The sequence below is a fragment of the Phascolarctos cinereus genome, unplaced genomic scaffold, assembly GCF_003287225.1.
Source record: "Phascolarctos cinereus isolate Bilbo 61053 unplaced genomic scaffold, phaCin_HiC Scaffold_4;HRSCAF=312, whole genome shotgun sequence".
NCBI lineage: Eukaryota > Metazoa > Chordata > Mammalia > Diprotodontia > Phascolarctidae > Phascolarctos > Phascolarctos cinereus.
In genome coordinates, this window is record NW_027555847.1 from 97,233,566 (window position 1) to 97,242,615 (window position 9,050).

General features: G+C 38.2%; 1 pseudogene; it reads left to right on the forward strand.

The window, feature by feature from the left end:
• The first annotated feature begins 4,669 nt into the window (after window positions 1–4,669).
• Window positions 4,670–5,898, forward strand: LOC110219088 (pre-mRNA-splicing factor RBM22 pseudogene; annotated as a pseudogene).
• Window positions 5,899–9,050: the final 3,152 nt, after the last annotated feature.

A 9,050-nucleotide genomic window follows, 5' to 3' on the forward strand; every position in this document is an offset into this window, starting at 1 on the left:
CTAAATGACCTAGACTCAACTAATTTCAAACACTAATGCTGCCTTGTAATTTGTAATAATTTCTTCTCTTTACACTGTCTTTCAACAACCACTAACTCTCAGAGACATCAGAAATGAGGCCTTAGTCTTCTGTCTTTGGCCCTTGACTTTCTTGTCTAATGATGGGAAATTTAGTCTGTGGCCAGATGTGTCAAATAACTGATGGTTAATCTGCAGTTCTCTTCAAAGCATCACCTTTCTTCTCTGATCTTCTTGACCCACCTCTCAGTCCTGAGTTTGGCTTAAAGATCTTTTCGCCTTGAGGATGAACGAGCTCCTTAGTAACTCCTACTTGTACTACAGCAGAAAGGCAAGGCTTCCCTGCCAGGAGATCAAACCAAACTCTTATCATTTATCACTTGTTTCACAAAATTAAGACATATATAAATAAGCAAATATTTTGAGCAGTTATCAATAGAGATTTCTCTAGGGTGAAAAATGATTTAAATTCTTTGATTTAGGAAAAAAAGTATTAGTGATCATTTAACAAAATATACTGGGTGCAAATCCCTATAAAATAAACCACAAGGAAGCTTGCCTCTTAAAGGGGTAAGTATGCTCTTAATGAAAATCGTTAGCATTTCATTTTGTGCCACTTTGTCATTGGGAACCAGTTCAATTCAGACAGCCTAGAGTGGACTTCACAACAGAATGCTATTATGAAGAGTGTGTGGACGTGAATAATGTTAAAGGCACCATGAAGTGTCACAAAAATTAAGTGCCTCTTGTATCAGGGCACCTCCGATTACTATTTTTATTTGTAGAGTTTTGCATTCAGTAAGTGTCCAGGGCAGCTGATGCTGCAGCTGAACATCAGTTCCCTGCAAACACTTCTGAAATTTTGTAATATTATCATATTGCTGCATCTGGGAAAGGAAAGAAGTTTTGTCATCTGTCTTGCATTTTTGAAGCACAGCAGTTAATCAGGCCCTTTTTGAACAGGTAGACAGTTGCTTGCTCATCTCCAGTGATAAAGAGATTGAACAGTTTCCCTTAAAATTCTGAATATATTTCTATACTGTTGGAAGTGAAAATTACTTTCAGGCATCGATGCTTTGGGGTCAACGAATCTTCTACAAATTGAAAGTGATTCCTTCCCTCCTATCAGGTCATGCCATTTGCTTTCCTTTTATGTTGTCGGGGATGGGCAAACATGCCCCAATTGTTTCAGCCATCAAGAGCTGAACTGAAGCTGGAGATTTCCCTTCTATTAGGTAGAGAATTGAGGCAATTCTCCAAATAACTCAGATTTTTAAAAAAAATGGCCAACAAATTCTTGCCTCAATTATCTAGATATTTCAGTTGAAAGTTTCATGGTTTGAGTTTTCTACATAATGGCCTTCATTCTCTGCTATACTTTGATAAAAAATGCACAGCTGGAAATTCAGGAGAATTACAGTGAAATGTCTACAATTTACAACTAGAAAAGACCTAAATTATCCCTATTAGCAATTTTTTTTGAAAAGGTAGCACTTTCACATAGTAAGGTAGGCTAAATATATTTTCCAAGGTACCAATAGAACCTTCTTAATTTGTCTCAAGCTCTCCACCATGGGTGGAAATCTCTGACCTCCAGGCTAAATCCAGCTTCAATTGATGATCTTCAACCTAGAAAACAAATTCCAAAAGGCAATATTTCTGTCTAACTGGGAAAATGCAATACTGGGCAGAAGTCTTTTGCCAGAATCTCTTAGAAGGTCACAAGGTTATTTTATTAGACTTTGTGGTTCAAATTTATCTGTGAGTTTTTTCATTTGTGTCACTTTTCCGAGAATTTTTGTATACCACTAAAATTTATTTTGTTGTGCATCATTCTCTTTCTCTGTGTATTTGTGTGTCTATGTCTTTCTATTTATGTATTTATTTTTGTGAAGCACAAATTGGCTCTGGGCTTACTATCCCAGTCTATACTCCAAGTAGTAGACCTGGTCATCAGAACAAGACTACTGTGTCCTCAGAGGCTAAAGAAGGTTGTTTATTATTATGACTCAGAAGCTGCCATCCAGTCTATTTCCCCTCATACTCTTACCACTTAATAAGTGCCCCTACTGTCATCTAACCAGTGCCTTAATTTTTTTTTTTATTATTCAGTGTTTCAATTAAGTCTGACTCTTCGTGACCCTATTTGGGGTTTTCTTGGCAGAGACACTGGAGTAGCTTGCCATTTCTTTCTCCAGCTTATTTGGCAGATGAGGAAGCTGGAGCAAACAGGGTTAAATGACTTGTCCAGGGTCACATAGCTAATAAGTGTCTGAAGCCTGATTTGAACTCAGAAAGATGAGTCTTCCTGCCTTCAGCCCTGGTACTCTGTCTACTGTACCACCTAGCTGCCCAGTGCCCTAATTAAAATAAACCAATTACTCTCTCCTCAGTATCATTTGACCAGTGATAACTACCCTAAAATATATTAGACAATTACCATCAATTAGCTTTTCCTAGGAAATATTTATTGAGAAAGTATAGCAAGGGAAGAAATATAAACCACCCTTCCCCAAGCCAGGGCACACTATTTCATCCACATATCCACTTGTAGCATTGTGATCAAACTTAGAGCAGTTGCTACAAACATCCATTCCATCAAGTTCGCTTCTAGACATGGCATGATTTGTTCCCTTGCTTGAAGGATGGCTGCCAGGTCTGTCTACTATTAGGCTGGGTCAAGCAAATTACTTCCTCAGGCCTTGTTCCTTACTGATCTCAGCTATGCCATCTACTAATAGACTTTGCCATGCATTGTAGTTGCTAGACCTTTGGTGGCTTTTCTGACCTTTGAATTTCACATGGTCCTAATCTGGTCTGTTCTATCTTTAAGAGTTGTACACCTAGGATTAGAAAAGAAGCAATACAATAGGGGATAGAAGACATAGGCACTGTGACTCTTGTGACTCAATTCCAAATCTAGCTCAGTTCTCTTTCTATTCAATTGTGAAATTGTGAGAATACTTTTTTACATTGTTTGAACCTAACCTTGGATGGCTGGGAAGCTGGGCCACTTCTACCTGCCGCTTAGGACCCTTAATTAAGGACCAGAAATCTAGTCAGATCCAAAGATTGATGGAAAGAGTTTTCTCCAATTAAACATCTGAAGCAACCCATATGTCTTATCTGAAAACTGGCCCTATACTGGTCAATGAGTTGTTGTCGTCATGTTCCTTTGAAAGAATATAGACACTGAGGAATGGGACACCTTTTTTTGGAGTTGCAACTGTTCATGTTCCCACTTCCAACTTGGAAAGTCCGTGGTCTTTCCTCCAATTAGAAATCAGATCACTTAAATTTGTATCCTTATTAATTGTTTTCTTTTAATTAATTGGTCTTATTTGATTGTTTTTAATGCATAGAAATCTACCTCCCCTTGTAATTGGAGTCCATTGCCAAAGCTGAGGAGGCCTGGTCTCAATTTTTTGTAATTTATATGCATCGCTTAATAAATGTATATGATCAGAAGTAAACCTTTGTTTCTTCAGTCATTTCATATTTCATCTGCCACATCAGGGACAGAGAGTTCTTATTTTGAGAAACAGTCTGGATATCAGCACATGCTCTAAATTAGGTAGGAAAAGGGCCTGTCTCCTCCATCACACATTTCTAGAAATAGGTTCCCTAAGCCTCCATGTGGTAAATTACTACAGGCAGAGAATATTACAAAGAGTCTACATACTTAAAGCTGCTCTCCCCATTATTGAGTCATCTCTGTTACATGTGTATAGAATCACATGGTGATGGAATTTAGATTCTATCTAATCCCTAACCCTCATTTTATAGATAAGAATTCTAAGGCCCAGATAAGTACAAACTCCACCCTGGTACTCATAGCCATCAATGTAAAACAAGTCACTCGCCCAAGGTTTTATCAGAAGTAAGCAGAAGAGCTAAGATTAGAACCTCCGTCCTCTGATTTTGAATCCAGTGTTCTTTCCTCTACTCTGTGCCTACTGTCTATTATATGTAGGGAAAGGTGACTGTGGGCTGAGCATTAGCAAATTTCATAGCTTTGGGGAGTCTGAATTTTATGTGCTACTTTATAATAGGAGAATCAGGACCTATCTATCTCCCAACAAGCTGGTAGCAGTCAACTGTTTTCTAGAAGCTACTTTGGAGCCAGAAGCTAGAAAATTGTTAAGAATGCCTCACAGTACATACCCGGTGGACTTCTCTTGTGTAAATGTCCTCATTTAGGGACTGGGAATTAGTATTTTGGTGGAATAGTTGACAGGTTAGAATATCTGAGCCCCCACATCTTTCAGAAGCCTCCTTAGATAAAAGGCTTGCACATAGCCTGCTTGCTGCCTACCTACTTGGCAGGCTTATTTTGAATTTTAACTGAGTTAATATACTGAAACCTTATTGTAAACTTCAAAGTGTTACATGTAAAGGATTATCATTAAGGTTTATACCTTCCTTGTAGCAAGCTGATAGCATAGTTGTTTTTTGTTTTTTTGTTTTTTGGTTTTTTAGAGGCTACATCAGAGCCAGAAGGTAGAAAATTATTAGGAATTTGGAAGGGGAATGAGATATTAGAAAGAACAATGGAATGTGTTGCTGCTCACTGCCTCATGGGGCTGCTGGGATCAGAGGCTTCATGACTCCTACTTCTGCTAACAGCACCCTGGCTGCTATCACTCCCATGATGACAATGGCTCTTGGTTTTAACATCTACAACAGGCAGAACTGGGAGGACTTGGGTTTCCTGAGTCTGTGTCAGAAATGCCTTGGAGAAAATCCCTACACCTGGATGGCTAAAGAAAAGTATGGAAAAGAATGCAAAATTTGTGCAAGGCAGTGCACAGTGTTCCTCTGTTTACATGCATTTTAAGAAGATTGAAGTGTGCCATACTTGCAGCAAGCTAACAAAAATGTTTATCCAAACTGCCTTTTGGACTTAAACATGCCCTTCCTATTCAGGTCTGTGATGTAGAACTGTCCTTTAATGATGACAAGGCTAAGACTAATGTGGACAAAGAATACCACATCCAGAATTTTGAGCGAGATATTTCTAATTCTGACGGAATGCGGCCAGTTGGTGTTCTTTGGAAGGGTATAACTACCAGTGACATGCTGCTCCAGTTGACCAGGACCCCCTTACTACAAACAAAATCGTCCTCACATTTGTTCCTTTTGGGTGAAAAGAGAATGTAAAAGAGAAGAATAGTATCCATACAGACATGAGAAGCCTCCAAACCCTGATCAGAATATCAAAGATCGCTATGGTAGTATTAATGATCCTACAGCAGATAAGCTTCTAAAACAGGCTTTTATGGTGCCTAGTCTGGGCCCACCAGATGATAAGATCATTGCTACATAATATGTTGGTGGCCTGGGAGATAAAATCAGTGAGACTGATCTAAGAAATCATTTTTACCAGTTTGGTGAGGTCTGAATGATAACAGTTGTGCAGAGGCAGCAGTGTGCTTTCATTCATTGTGCTACAAGGCGAACTTCTGAGATGGCTGCTGAGAAATAATTCAGCAAAATGATTGTAAATGGGTGAAGACTTAACAAAATGGGGAAGATCCTGGGCAGCCAGAGGAAAAGAAAAGGAAAAGGAAAGAATCACAATTGCTAAACTAAGCTGGAACCTGTCCCTGGACTTCCAGGAGCTCTTCCTCCTCCTCTAGCAGCTTGATAAGATACCTCTACCAATTATTTTAATCCCTCCCCTTGGTCCTCCAGCAGTGGTTAATATTGCCCTGCCCCCTCCTTCCTGATTGTACCTCCATCCTCACCAGTTTTTAAGACCACACATGTTCTACCCAACGGGACCACCACCTCCTTTCATGTGAGATGCAGGACTAGCCACTGACCTTCTCAAGATCCCAGAGGATGGGGACTCATGCAGGAAAGCGCAGCAGTCCCTAATATCCTGCTAACAGTGGTTGGGCTCTGAGAAGGAAAAACACTTTAGAAATGTAATAAATAAATCTTTGAGTAATTTTTTTTCTTTGTAAATTTCTATGGTAGCATATATGTACTCTAAGATATGAGCAAACAGAGAGCTGGAGCTTAATTCCCAAATACAGGGCAGGTGAAGGAGCCCTGTTAAATTGATATTAGCAAATCTGGTCACTAGTATAACAATGTCCTTCGTGTCTTAACCATATAGAGAAAAAAGAGGGTCAGGGTGAATTTGAAGCTTCTGGGAATCTTTAGGAGAGTTGTAATTCAAATTGTACATAGGGTGAAAGCAATGTTTCACAATACTTTTTAAATAATTCTTTTGCTAGTACCAGTCATTGTAGAGAGTCATTAAATATGATTCCCTTAATATCCAAAGTCAAACTTTGAAAATTAAATGTCCCTACATAGCTTCTTTGCTCTCTTATCATCCTCCTGCTAAAGGAACCTCTGCCAACAAAGTATAACAAATTTCTATTCAGTCTTAAGAAAGTTCCTGCTTATACTCTACCTGATCTCTTCACAAAACTGTGGGGTATGCACTGCAGACTTATGCCTCCTCTCATGAGTGACATATTAACTTTTCTAACTGTGAAGTGGTCAAAGCTTTGATTTTGGTTGTACAGATGAGCCGTGACTCATTGAAGGGTCTTTGTTTAACTTACATTTTCATATGTTTCTATAGAATTTCTGCTGCTGCATAGGACGCTGTCTATTACTTTGCTTTTTATAGAAGTGTTGCTTGGATGTAACTGAATTGTAGGTAAGTGAAAAATGAAAGGAAATATACCTGTTGTAGATTTTAGAATTTTTTTTAAAGTAATTAAAATAGGAATTTTTTTTGAAGAGAAAGAAAGAAAATGGCAGCATTAAGTTCAGAAGGTTTGTGACCTTTAAAAAGAAATAGATCTGAGGAGCAATCACTGAGATTAATAGAATACAATTTCCTTTGGATTACATTCAAGGAAAAGAAAGAAAAGTTAATAAAAATGGTTCATGGGAGAAAAAAAATATCTTGAAAAGAGCCGTTCTGTTTCTAGCTGCTTACACCATGAAAGCAATGAGCTAGGCCCAGAACTATGTAGGAGCAGAATCAGCTGCATCACATTTGGGAAATTGTCCATTGCTTTCAATGACCCTAATCTGTTCAATGCTGCAAAACCTCATCTCTTTAGCACTAATATTCTCCCAGTGATACTACATGGTTGAAAAGCATGGGAACCATGATTTGGGAAGACCTAAATTTTAAGTTACCTAGAGAGCAATGTGAAAAATTCATGGTGAATGTAAGCATCCTGATGCATGTTACCAATGACATCTTGAGTGTAAGCAGTAACACAGCGCATATTTAGAGAATGTGTAAACAGAAAAGGAGGTATATAGTGAAAAGATAAAACATGTGAACAGCCCATGTGGCCCATTGATACCCCTGAAACTGTCAATACTTCAATATGCCAGTGGTTCTTTGATTTCATCATTGTGGCTTCTACATGAAACCTTTTCTCCCTCTGCTCCACCTCCCCTCACAACTTTTAGTACCTTCCCCCCAAATTATCACTTGTCTACTTATTGATCTTCCTACAAATGTACCTGCTGTCTCCCTTAGGTAGGTCGTAAACTCCTTTAGGGCAGATACCATTTTTGTAGTCCCAGAGCCTGGCACGTGGTAGGTTCTTAATAAATGCTTATTGTTTCACTGCATACTCCTTTCTCTGATACAGATTATAAGCCATTTATGCCTGCCTATGCTGTGTAAGTCACACCCAGTTCCTTCTCTAAACACAACCTGGACAACTCTCTGACTTTCTTTCAAAACTACATGAAGGCCAATTGATCCCACAAGTTGTTCCTTGGCCATCTGTTACTATCACTAGAGAATCAAAGTTGAAGATTATCCCTGAGAAATTTAAAGGCAGGTAACTCCCAGGGTTTGGGGTGCCTTCTCCATGGAGGAATCATAGGAAAATATGTACAAAAACCATCTAGGGTGATATAATACATGAATGCAGTTTCTAGCTGCATAAATGGAAGGAGTTCCCACATGTGAATCTTCTAGTTTAAAGTAACAAAGTGAACTTACTTTTAAAAAGTAGTCTTCATACCTCAATTGTTAAATGGTCAAGGGATGTGAACAGGTGGTTTTCACGGGAAAAATTCAAAGCTATCTATAGCCATATGAAAAAATGTTCTAAATTGCTAATAATTAAAGAAATGCAAATCATAGCAGCTCTGAATTATCTCTCACACCTATCAGTTATGCTATGATGACAGAAAAGGAAAGTGACAAATGCTGGAGGGGATGTGGGAAAGTAGTACTGTTGCTGGAACTCCAACCATTCTGGAGAATAATTTAGAACCATGGCCAAAGGGCTATAAAACTGCCCTTACCCTTTGACTCAGCAATACCATTAGTGGATTTATACCTCAAGAAGATCAAACAAAAAGGAAAAGGACCTATGTGTTCAAAAATATTTATAGCAATTTTTGGTGGTGGCAAAGAATTGGAAACTGAGGGGATGCTTATCAGATGGGGAGCAGCTGACCAACTTATTCTATATGAATGCAATGGAATACTATTATACTACAAGAAATCATGAAAGGGGTGGTTTCAGAAAAACCTAAGAAGACGTATAAATTGATGCAAAGTGAAGTGAGCAAAACTAGGAGAACAATGTACATAGTAATAGAAACATTACAAAGATAATCAACTGTGAAAGACTTAGTAACTCTGATCAATGCAATGACTTACAATTCCAAATTCTCATGATGTAAAATGTTATCCATCTCCAGATTGAGAAAGGATGAACTCAGAATGCAGATTGAAACATATTTTTTCCTTTCTTCATTTTTCTTCCTTTTTTTGGAACATGGCTAAAGTATAAATATGTTTAGTATGACAATATATTTTATAAATATCATAGTTCTTGCCTTCTCAATGCGGGAGGGGGAGAGAGAGAAGAGGTGGAAGGCGGGAGAGTATTTGGAACTGAAAGTAGAAATAAATAAAAAAAAATTCTTGTCAAGATAAAATATTGGACAAAAATTTATAAGGTGACTGAAAAAGAACTATGGTTAAACCATGTTTTGTTATAGGGATCCATCTTCATCCTGTGATT